Here is an 11,893-nt window from a genome sequence, read left to right as displayed (position 1 = left end):
TAAGTAGGTGATAATTAGAATACAGTTACTTTGTTGAAATAAATGGATTCCAGGGTGGTCTCTTCCTGTTTCATATGTTAGGCTATCCCTTCTCTATTTTGGTAATTCCACACATTGCCGGAAACCCAAACAAAACACGGAATAAGAAGCGCTAATGTAAGCATCCTGTTAATATTGGTGGTGTCAGTTACACAATGGACCCGGAGCCAGCACAACAGAGCCAGCAGTGCACGGGCAGGAATGCATTTCTTACTTGGAAATTCTGACACCACTTCACATTTAAAGAAGAATGGGATGGGTGAAATCTGATGTGCAATGTAAACTCTGTTTGCCAGCAACCAAGCTGCTCTCAGCATCAAAAGACTCCACCTCCAACCTAAAGAAACATCTGGAAGTAAGTTCTTTTTTAAAAACTAAAGTTCGCCTACTGCAACTACCTTGTTTTAGTTGTGGTAGCTACCTGGGTTGTGTGCCACTACAGTATCTTCGATGAACTATTGCTGTTTGTTTTATTACTATTAATGAAGGCTACATTACAACCTACTAGCTACAAATAATCATGTGCAGTTTCTGAAAGCAGACAGAAAAAAAACATTACTGATACAGAAATAGTTTTATATAAGAGATTGCTGCAAAAAGTGCAGCCTTATCTAATGTCCACCCTAATCTTACTCATTTTATATTAAGATTTAAAAATCTAGTTGGTATTGCTTTCAGAACTGCACATGATTATTTGCAGCTAGCAGGTTGTTAATGCTATCTATCAAGTCTAACAGTCTGCAGTCTATGAACTAACCTCAACTAACGCCAGCTAACAATGTTAGATTGGTAGCGACTAGCCTTCATTAATAGTAATAAATCACACAGCAATAGTACATTCATGTAGTTGTAAAAAGCATGACAATATATCAAGTAATCCAAAGTAATCAGAATACGTTAGTCACATTGAGTAACGTGATGGAATACGTTACAAACTACATTTTGGGCCATTTTGTATTCTGTAATCTGTAGTGGAATACACTTTAAAAGTAACCTTCCCAACACTGTAGACATATTTGCATCTTCTTTTGCACTAAGAAAATTTCACAATTCAAGAACTTTACGCTTTGGATTTGGTAAGTGAAATTGTAGTGTTTTATTAGTCATTAAATAGCACTACTTAGCTTATATGTGTGTTTTTGCATTGCATCTTACACCTAGTTAGGAAAGCAGCTTGCTAACTAAGTTAGCTAACATTAGCTGATAAATTCACGCTTTCATTCAGATATCATGGTATCACAATGTCCACCTTTTGTACTTTTGAATGGTTTGTATATCAACAGGACTTAGGTTTTTTTAAAAATTAAAACCCAGAAATAGATGAATAAAGATGTGTACAGCACAAGTCTGAGCCACCTTTCATTTTTTTTATATTTTTCTTCCAAGGAGCCAGACTTTCTCGTGATATGTGCACATAACAAGAATATTACCAAAGAAGCAATTTTACTTTGTTACTAGAAGCCAGTTGCAAAAACAAATACTTTCCTTCCATTTCTTTAGCTGAATTTACCAAAAACCATACAATAGCATTTGACAGCCATAAAATACCATCAGCATGGTGAGTAGTGATGGGAATTCGGGCTCTTTTTAGAGAACCGGCTCTTTCGGCTCGGCTCACTAAAAAGAGCCGGCTCTTTCAGCTCCTAACCGGCCCTCAACCGGCTCTTCAGGTTGTTTTCTTGCTTTAATTAATTTATTATCAACAACAATATAAAATTATGCACAAAAGGAATTACTAATGTAAAAAAACGGTGGTTTTATTTATATATGTTTATATATAAATACATACGGTCAATGTTCCCTCTAATTTTTCATGTGTCTGAGCAAACACACAAACTCCCTGAGCGGTCCCTTGAACCACTGTGAGCAACATTAGACGTGTGCACTGTGGTCACTAGTGGTGCAACGGATCACGGTTGATCCGAAATCCGAACCGATCCCACTCCACGGTTCGGCACGCACGTGATCCGAAGATTTGAAAGAGAAAAAAAAAGTATGTGTGTGGTGCGCGTGGTGGGTCTGTCAAGCGATAGTTATGGTCAGCGCTTGCGATCCAAGTGGCGGAGCAGAGGAGTTTGCGGCATTTAAGCAGCCCTTTGCTGCCCAATCCGACCGGGCTAAAGCTATTACAAAAGCTACTGGGGTGTTTAGCTGCAGACGGGAGGCCGTACTCCGTTGTGCAAAACAAGGGGTTTAAACTGTGATAAACGTGCATGAGCCACGCTATGATATCTCGTTGCGTGTCCACTTCAGTGTGACAAGATCGTTCCAAGCATGTATGAGCAGGAAAAGTTTAAAGTTATGGGTGAACTGTCCCAGGCATCTTCTGTTGCCCTAACTACAAATGGGTGGACCTCCAGGGCAACGGAAAGCCACGTGACTGTGACCGCTCGTTATATCACAGTGGAGTGGTAGATACAAAGCCCTGTACTGCCCTATAGATTACATTAGATTAGATGAAACTTTATTTATCCCTCGGGTGGGTTTCCAGTAGCACAGCACCGACAGAAGTGTACCATATATACACATATATAAATACAGAGTATACAAAAGGGATAAATAGGAATAAGAATACAAGGGAACCGCACATTTCTAGTATTGTGAGTCTATTACACCGTTGGATATTAACAAAAACTATTCCACAGTGAAAAGGCACTACAGCTTACTTGTTCCCCCCTCCTTTGTCCCCGTTTCCCCTCCCTCTCCCCTCCAGCCAGGAGTTAAACAGTTTAATGGCGTGTGGGACAAAGGACTTTTTAAGTCTGGTGGTCCTTGACTTTGGGAGAAGCAATCTCTCACTGAACAGGCTCCTCTGGTTGTTTATGGCCGTGTGCAGAGGATGCAGAGGATTCCCAGAATGGTCCATAATGCTGGGCACGTACAAACTTCAAAACACAAACTGCAATTACCTTGTTTCACTTTCGTTGTGTTTTGGAGTTTGTATTTGTTTTGGAGGTTTCATGTGTTTTGGAATTTAAATGTGTTTTGGAGATTCAGAAATCAGAAAGGGTTCTATTGCCAAATGTTGAGCAGGTTTACAACATTGGGAAATTGCTGCGGTACTTAGTGCAAAACACACTGTAATACAACAGTTAAATAAACATAAAAATTAAAATTAAAAGTGCTAAGCAGATCGATATATACATGAATGCAGTTGATGATCAGTGCAAAAATGGAACAGATGCAGAGAACACAGTATAGTCATATGGTTATTGTTCATGAGTCCAACAGCAGAGGGGAAGAAACTGTTCTTATGGCGAGAGGTTTTGGTCCGAATGGACCGGAGCCTCCTGTACAGGTCCTGCACAGATGGGAGTCTGCAGCCAGTCACCTTCTCAGCAAAGCGCACAACACGCTGCAGTCTCTGTTTGTCCCTGATAGTAGCTCCAGCATACCACACGGTGATGGAGGAGGTGAGGATGGACTCGATGATTGCAGTGTAGAACTGCATCATCGTCCGTGTTGGCAGGTTGAATTTCTTCAGCTGCCTCAGGAAGTACATCCTCTGCTGGGCCTTCTTTATGACGGAGGTGATGGTGGGCTCCCACTTGAGGTCCTGGGTGATGGCGGTACGCAGGAAGTGGAATGAGTCTGAAGTGGTGATATGGGTGTCAGTCAGGATGATGGGGGGGAGTGGGGCTGTGTGCTTCCTGAAGTCCACAATAATCTCCGCTGTCTTCTGGGCATTCAGCACCAGGTTGTTGTGGCTGCACCAGGACACCAGACGTTCAACCTCTCTCCTGTATGCAGACTCATCCCCGTCCACGATGAGTCCAATAACGGTGGTGTCATCTGCAAACTTGATTAGCTGAGATGCAGCAGTTAGTGTACAGGAAGAAGAGCAGAGGAGAAAGAACACAGCCCTGGGGGGACCCGGTGCTGATGGTCCGGGAGTCTTTCCCAGCCCCACGTGCTGCTTCCTGTCTGTCAGGAAGTCAGTGATCCACCGGCATATGGGATCAGGCACATTCATCTGGGAAAGCTTGCCTTGGAGATGGTCTGGAAGGATGGTGTTGAAGGCAGAGCTGAAGTCCACAAACAGGATCCTGGCGTAGGTTCCTGGGGAGTCCAGATGCTGCAGGATGAAGTGTAGAGCCATGTTGATGGCGTCGTCTACAGACCTGTTGGCTCTGTATGCAAACTGCAGGGGGTCTCGGAGGGGGGCCGTGAGGGTCTTGAGGTAGGAGAGGACCAGGTGTTCAAATTACTTCATGACCACAGATGTCAGAGCCACAGGTCTGTAGTCATTTAGTCCAGTGATCCTTGGACTAACAAAACATGTACAAACTCTGAAGCATGTACAAACTCTGAAGCATGTACAAACTCCATGCTGTACATGCTTTGGAGTTTGTACATGTTCAGAGTTTGGACGTGCTTTGTCTCTAGGGGCCACCGTAAATATACTTTTATTTATTCACTCCACATAAAATGTAATAAATAAATTATAAAATACAAAAAGCAACTAATTACATTTCAAAAAAGCAGATGCACATTCTCTGTCATATACGCCTGGGGTGATTTTTTGGGAGAGTGTTTTCCTGCTTTTGAATTGCATACATAGGATTCACGGGATGAATAAACTTTTATCATCCGCAACTGAAAATAGTTGTGGATGATTACTATACCTTTGTAATGTGACGATGTTGTCTCTTGTTGTTGTCCCTGGCTCTCTTTCTCTCTCTTTCCCTCCCGCTCTGTACCTGTGTCCCTTCAGGGTTAAGAAGATGAACATCAGCAGTGTTTCTGCTAAGGACTCTGTAGTGGTAACACATTTTTTTCTCATTATAATATGTTAATTAACGCTGCCGAGACAGCATGGATGTTAATTACACTTCCTCAGATGATGATGTTTTGTTTTAATAGTTGTAGCTCCGGGGCGTCAATCAGTCAGGTAGGTGGCGGAGGTAGCTACAAGCTAACACCACTTTGTGTGTTTGGTGTCTGTCCGTGTGTGTGTGTGTGTGTGTGCGTTCGTGTGTGTGTGTGTGTCTCAGGTGTGGCTGCTGGTTCATTTGCAGTCTGCCCCAAGGGGGACAACCCCCTCATGTTCCTTCGTCTATCAGACACTCCCCCTTCCCTCGATAAGTATACCTCCCTGCTGCCCTCCTGCTCATTTGCACTGGTTAGCATTCGCTGACCTTTGCTGTATTGAATTTTAATGTGTGTACGGTGTGCATTAGTCTCACTTCATGCTACACCCATATGAGATTAGATATAAAACCATTTTGTAGTTCTTACAACAGCCAACAGTTGTTTTCAGAGAGGCTGTGTGAATCTGTGAATTGCAGAGGCTTGTATAGTAGAGATATTTTAAAGACCTGTTAAGCCAATTTAACAATGACTCAGATGCACCCACAGAGTTAATAAATAGTCCCCTGATCAGCATCTGGAGCACAGCCCGGACTGTTAAACAAAGCCAGACAACATAGCTACTCACAGCATGTTTTTGTTTCCTCTCTTAAGACCCCCTAACCGAAACTGGCCTCGTGTTCTTCTACATCTTTCTTTGTTTTCTTGGCCGTTTGCTGGATTGCTTTTCTTAAAGCTTCACATTTGAGATTTCCACACAGACCCTGTCTTTTAACTCCGCCCTAGTTAAATACACACAGACACAAGTCTGCCTGGCAATGAAAAAATGATTGAATTAAAACAATGTCTCAGCTACACGACGTGGATCAGCACACACATGACAGATGGCATCTTAGGTTGCCAAGACAACTGAACCCTAATCCTGCTCCATTTTGGTGCTAGTGGAGCTAGTGGTGGAGGTGGGGGTCGACAATTCAGCCCGGCACCATGTGCTGTGTACCACTCAAATTGGTCCCCTGGGTCAAAAGGACCTGGGGTCCATCAGATGGGGCCACACTTATTAGAGACTCACAAGTGTTTTATCATTCTGTCAGATTAAAGCAGATTTCATTTTAAGGTGGAATGAGGTTCCTTCATATAACTCAATGCATCTGTGTGTGTGTGTTTTTCTGTTCTGATTTGAGAAGAATACACTGGCTTTTTATTCACTTCATATGCACCGTTTTGCTCCCATTCAAATCATTGCCTGTTTATATTTTTATAGCCCATTTAAATTGAAAGAAAGGAGAGTCAGTACACTTGTTGTGGTAAAACTCTCAACTAATGAAAGCATTTCTGTGATGTCTTCTATGGTTGGATTCACCTTATAGTGGTTATTTACATCCTTGAATAATTTAAAGGATAGCTGTGTTTTGAGGTCTTAACATTCCCCTGAAAAAAATAAATCCTAAAAATCTCCTGAAACTAAAGTAGCCTTTAAATCAATTTTATTGTTGTCTTATTGTTTTTTTTTTCTTTGTTTAATTTTTAAACCCCTCATTTGCTCTCTGTCAAGTCATAAAATGTTTTAAGAAGAAAATGTAGCTCCTTTAAATGACCATGCACCTTTTATCTAGTGTCATCATAATGTTACGTTTTATGTTGAAGTCTGTCACTTGTTTTTCTCTCTCACAGGTATTTGCTCTGATTTAAATCATGTCAATCACCCTCATACTGTCTCAGTGTCACAGCCTGTCTGTGGATATCAGGCTGTGAGGCGTTCATTTAAAGGACTAATAAAAAATATGTCAGCCAGTGCTGCAGATGACAGATGAATGCTGGTTAACTCAGCACAGGCTGGCAGGCCAGGCGGTCAATAGCTGCAGGGCAGACCTTTACTTTAATTAAGCTACCTGTCACACTGAGCATCTAAATGTGAAGCAGGTCTATAAGCAGGGCTGGTAAATTACTGTACTTTGTCTCTGAGTCTACAGCGGGGAATAATGAAACCTAAAAAAAAAAAAGAGCTGTACATTTTTACAGGTCTGTACTCCATATGAAGCAAACCAGCATACAGGATCCTAAAACACCAGTGGTTTGAGTGGAGTGTTAACAAATGGACACCAGAGGGCAGCATAGCAACTCAATCACAAGCCCTTGTTAGTAGGGGGAAAAGGAAAAAAAGGGGAAGCCATGTTTACTTTTAATGACATGGTCTGTAGCCATTGTGTAGGAAACCCATGTATCCGCATTTCTTAAATGCGGATACATGGTTCTTCCTAAAAGTGCAAATTAGCAAATGGACTTATTTTAATAGAGAACTTAAAGAGTCTGCCTTTGCTTTTCAGTGCTTGTGTGCCTCTACAGCTCCATAGTTACATGACAAAGGCTTAATGCACTTCAAAACCTTCAGTCAGACATGGAGAGGGCTTGGCTCCACTGGCGGCCAACCCGCTGTCATTTGTCTCTGTCACCACGATTCCAATCACTGGGATCTTAACAAGATTACCGGAAGCGAGTGGAAGCAATGGAGTACCGGTGTAATGTAATTATCAAGTGATGGAGTGCCTGAAATGGCTGTATTATCACTGGCGAGTCGCTTAACCTCTGTCAGCACATGAAAGATCAGACCGTCACTCACACTCAGAGGTGCGTGAGGAGAGATGCTGATTTGTTCATTATCATTTGCACCTTTACGAAATTGTGCCTTTGTGTTTTTGAAGCATAATGAGTCAAAAAGAAGAAAAAGAAATGTGAGTGACGTACAGTGTACGCTTGCTCTTTCGGCTTCAGTTTGAATGGTCCTTCAAGTGTCTCCCGAACACTACATTTCGCTTTTTTGCCTCTTCCCTTTTACACATGTATCCTGGTCTCCATAGCAACTCATCTCAGTTTTAGAAACATGGACAAAAGAAACAGAAAGGAAAAAAATCAAAATAGGCAAGGACATACAGGTATAATACATGTAGCGACGTGCTAATCAATACAACCTAGGAACAGAAATGCAAGGATGCTTTTCACCACATGATTCAGGTTTTGCAAAAGCCAACATAAAGCCGCTCTAACAAATGGTTTCTTTGTGATATAAGAAAAAAAAAGTTTCACAGTGTCAGGGTTTTTTCTTTAAATTATAATTCAATGCTTTTGTCACCAGCGTATTTAATATCAGCATCAGTGAGGCGTGTATGTCACTGACATACAGTGGGGCAAAAAAGTATTTAGTCAGCCACCGATTGTGCAAGTTCCCCCACCTAAAATGATGACAGAGGTCAGTAATTTGCACCAGAGGTACACTTCAACTGTGAGAGACAGAATGTGAAAAAAAAATCCATGAATCCACATGGTAGGATTTGTAAAGAATTTATTCGTAAATCAGGGTGGAAAATAAGTATTTGGTCAATAACAAAAATACAACTCAATACTTTGTAACATAACCTTTGTTGGCAATAACAGAGGTCAAACGTTTACTATAGGTCTTTACCAGGTTTGCACACACAGTAGCTGGTATTTTGGCCCATTCCTCCATGCAGATCTTCTCGAGAGCAGTGATGTTTTGGGGCTGTCGCCGAGCAACACGGACTTTCAACTCCCGCCACAGATTTTCTATGGGGTTGAGGTCTGGAGACTGGCTAGGCCACTCCAGGACTTTCAAATGCTTCTTACGGAGCCACTCCTTTGTTGCCCGGGCGGTGTGTTTTGGATCATTGTCATGTTGGAAGACCCAGCCTCGTTTCATCTTCAAAGTTCTCACTGATGGAAGGAGGTTTTGGCTCAAAATCTCACGATACATGGCCCCATTCATTCTGTCCTTAACACGGATCAGTCGTCCTGTCCCCTTGGCAGAAAAACAGCCCCATAGCATGATGTTTCCACCCCCATGCTTCACAGTAGGTATGGTGTTCTTGGGATGCAACTCAGTATTCTTCTTCCTCCAAACACGACGAGTTGAGTTTATACCAAAAAGTTCTACTTTGGTTTCATCTGACCACATGACATTCTCCCAATCCTCTGCTGTATCATCCATGTGCTCTCTGGCAAACTTCAGACGGGCCTGGACATGCACTGGCTTCAGCAGCGGAACACGTCTGGCACTGCGGGATTTGATTCCCTGCCGTTGTAGTGTGTTACTGATGGTGACCTTTGTTACTTTGGTCCCAGCTCTCTGCAGGTCATTCACCAGGTCCCCCCGTGTGGTTCTGGGATCTTTGCTCACCGTTCTCATGATCATTTTGACCCCACGGGATGAGATCTTGCGTGGAGCCCCAGATCGAGGGAGATTATCAGTGGTCTTGTATGTCTTCCATTTTCTGATGATTGCTCCCACAGTTGATTTTTTCACACCAAGCTGCTTGCCTATTGTAGATTCACTCTTCCCAGTCTGGTGCAGGTCTACAATACTTTTCCTGGTGTCCTTCGAAAGCTCTTTGGTCTTGGCCATGGCGGAGTTTGGAGTCTGACTGTTTGAGGCTGTGGACAGGTGTCTTTTATACAGATGATGAGTTCAAACAGGTGCCATTCATACAGGTAACGAGTGGGGGACAGAAAAGCTTCTTACAGAAGACGTTACAGGTCTGTGAGAGCCGGAGATTTTCCTTGTTTGAGGTGACCAAATACTTATTTTCCACCCTGATTTACGAATAAATTCTTTACAAATCCTACCATGTGGATTCATGGATTTTTTTTTCACATTCTGTCTCTCACAGTTGAAGTGTACCTCTGGTGCAAATTACTGACCTCTGTCATCATTTTAAGTGGGGGAACTTGCACAATCGGTGGCTGACTAAATACTTTTTTGCCCCACTGTAGGACATCACTCCAGCCTTTGAGGCTTATGGAGCTTAGCCTTGAAAAAATGAATTTTCTTCTATTGTTGTAAAAAAGACCATGAGCCATTTCAGTAGTTCAATATGCCTTTCTCTTAAATTCTGTGAATTCATCCAGGTTCACCCTTGCAGAAGAGTGTGATCACTCTTCAACTTAACTCTTTCAGTCTCTATCAGCAGTAGGAACTACTTGCTATATTACTTTATTACTTGCTACACTGAAGCAGATACAATATATGATCTTTTTTTGTAGATGTGGATGCTAGCCCCAAACAGAGGTTATGTGCAAGCAGTGATCTAACAAGTTTACTCAATGATTTAAATCCTGCATTCCGATTTGTGGTGTGAGGGATTTTGATCCAGGAGACGTGGGTTAAAGTCCCAAGTGGAACTACTTTTGTATTATTTCTGCGCTGTTAAGTTTGAATTTCACTTACTGTTTGGTCAATGCTACATCCCCGACCATGGCTCAGGGGGTTAGGAAGCGTATCTGTAACCGGAAGGTCGCTGGTTTGATCCCCGGGCTCTCTGTCCTGGTCGTTGTGTCCTTGGGCAAGACACTTTACCCTACTGTTGGCTGTTGGCCAGAGGGGCTGATGGCGCGATATGGCAGCCTCGCTTCTGTCAGTCTGCCCCAGAGCAGCTGTCGCTACAACCGTAGCTTCCCTCCACCAGTGTGTGAATGCGAGAGTGAATGAATAGTGGCATTGTAAAGCGCTTTGGGTGCCTTGAAAAGCGTTATATAAATCCAATCCATTATTATTATCTCTGGAGACTGCAAAACAAACAAAATTATTGTGACTGAAGTTCGGTGCACACTGAGTCCGACTGATTGCAACGTGTTGCCAGTCTGTCTGAGAGTGAATCCAGTCAGTCTAAGTTTGACCCCGATTTTTTGGAGGCAGGATGCATTCCACCAGGTGACCTGTGCAACTACCTTTCTATCAAAAGTGGTCACAAGGCGATTCAGTGGAAAAACTCAAGTTAAACACCTTCAATTTGAACACAGTAGCAGTAACAGAAGGATAACAGCAACAGTGAAAGGGAAGATTTACAAGATTCTAGTGAGACCTGCTATGATGGAGGATGGTTTGGAGATGGTGGCACTGACAAAAAGACGGGAAGCTGAGCTGGAAGCTTTAGTGCTTAACCGACGAGTACATCAGAGGGACAGCACAGATTGAGCAGTTTGGAGACAAAGTTAGTTTAATTCACTTTGATTTATATACCATCAAATCACAACAACAGGTGCCTAAAGGTGCTTTGTTTTGTAAGGCAACACCCTACAATAATACAAAGAAAAAAATTCTGACATGGCTTGGATGAGCTTGAATGAAGGACGGTGGATATATTGGACAAAGGAGACAACAGACGACATTTATGGATGTAGTGAAGGAGTATATGTAGAGGTTTGGCGTGACAGAGGAGGATGTTAGAGATGGGGTGAGATGGAGGCAGACGACCTACTGTGGTGACCCTTAAAGAGACCAGTAGAAGTGCAGTAGGTAAGTGTCCCTACTTTGCATGACAGATTCCTGGGAGTTTTTTGAACTTCACTGACTGGCTGAAGCGAAAAACTTCTTTCTTATTTTTAATGTGTCAGAGCACAGAATAAAGTCTGTATGTGGTTTAAAACCCTAAATGCCAAGTCTGCCGACTCACTGTTTGAGCAGACGGGAGAAAGACTGACAGATGGACAGAGAGAGCGAGGGATGAACAGAAATCTTGCCCCTCTGTGGAGCAGAGGATTGACAGATTTACCAACTATGCGCATGCTGCTCCTGCAGCAGCGGTCAGGGCGGTGTGAAGGAAACACCATTAAAATCAGATTGTTTGTTTAGTGTGGAGCGTAGGTGCAGAGCAGAGCCTGAAAACAAGCATTCTCAGGTACGTCCATCATGACAGCTCCCTGTCTTTGCACTTTGAACCTGTGCAGTGGTCCAGAGGTTATAACCCACCGGTGGGTGCTTGTATGCGTGAAAAAATAAATGAATAAAATAAAACATTGAAAGTCGGACAGCGGCCGATCAGTGTGTGACTCATCTGGTATATCATTCAGATGTAGCATCTCTGCAGTGTCTGAGTCACCATGCAGCAGTGACAGAGCGAGGAAGAGAACAGGGGAGGGAGAGAGAGCCAAAAGAAGCAGACCAGATAACAAAGGAAGCTGATATGATGAAAGAAAGATCATGACATTATCTTATCCTTTTCATCTGATTCTTTTCTGCAGCCTTCACTTAGCC

General features: G+C 42.8%; 1 protein-coding gene across 1 annotated transcript in view; it reads left to right on the top strand.

Moving 5' to 3' along the window:
- Positions 1-3,667: 3,667 nt before the first annotated feature.
- The window catches only part of LOC309703837 (uncharacterized protein), a 435,129-nt gene continuing 426,903 nt past the window's right edge, over positions 3,668-11,893 (top strand). Inside the window, exon 1 of the mRNA XM_082528755.1 lies at positions 3,668-3,736. The gene's annotated coding sequence lies outside the window, so the exon portion shown is untranslated. The remainder of the gene's footprint in view (positions 3,737-11,893) is intronic.

This window comes from Aulonocara stuartgranti (genome assembly GCF_965226115.1).
Source record: "Aulonocara stuartgranti genome assembly, chromosome: 1".
NCBI lineage: Eukaryota > Metazoa > Chordata > Actinopteri > Cichliformes > Cichlidae > Aulonocara > Aulonocara stuartgranti.
Note: the sequence above shows the minus strand (reverse complement) of the source record. Positions and strands in the feature narration are given on the sequence as shown.